The 354-nt window shown below is 66.7% G+C and overlaps 1 protein-coding gene across 2 annotated transcripts in view; it reads left to right on the top strand.

Moving 5' to 3' along the window:
- ATG4C (autophagy related 4C cysteine peptidase) overlaps positions 1-354 on the top strand; it is a 45,256-nt gene that overhangs the window by 10,903 nt on the left and 33,999 nt on the right. The window lies entirely within an intron of this gene.

Raw genomic sequence — 354 nt, 5'->3', positions numbered from 1 at the left:
CCTGTGTGGGGCGGGCTGGGGCCAGGGCTGCACCAAGCTCTTCCTGGCAGGATAGGGTTGGGCTCTGGGAGGGCAGTGGTGTTGGGGGGTGGGGGAGCTGCAGCCACCCCAAAATTCACTGTAGCCCCCTCCCATCCCCCTTGTCCCTGTGCTGCCATCTCATGCCCTGAGCCCAGCCCCACCCCACACAGATCCAGGGACACATGCTCCCCCCCATGCCCTCCTGGATGAGTGCTGGACAAGCTGCCAGATCAGCGGCTCCCGGACGAGCAGCGTGCAGCAGAGGAAGCCTCCCCTTGTCTGTGTCCCGGGAACTCATGGGACTGCCCCCCCCCCCCCTCTCCCAGACAAGCC

Source organism: Gavialis gangeticus, unplaced genomic scaffold, assembly GCF_001723915.1.
Source record: "Gavialis gangeticus isolate Ggan-Ray unplaced genomic scaffold, GavGan_comp1, whole genome shotgun sequence".
NCBI classification, from domain to species: domain Eukaryota; kingdom Metazoa; phylum Chordata; order Crocodylia; family Gavialidae; genus Gavialis; species Gavialis gangeticus.
The sequence above is the reverse complement of the archived record's forward strand: the minus strand, read 5'-3'. Positions and strand labels throughout refer to the sequence as shown.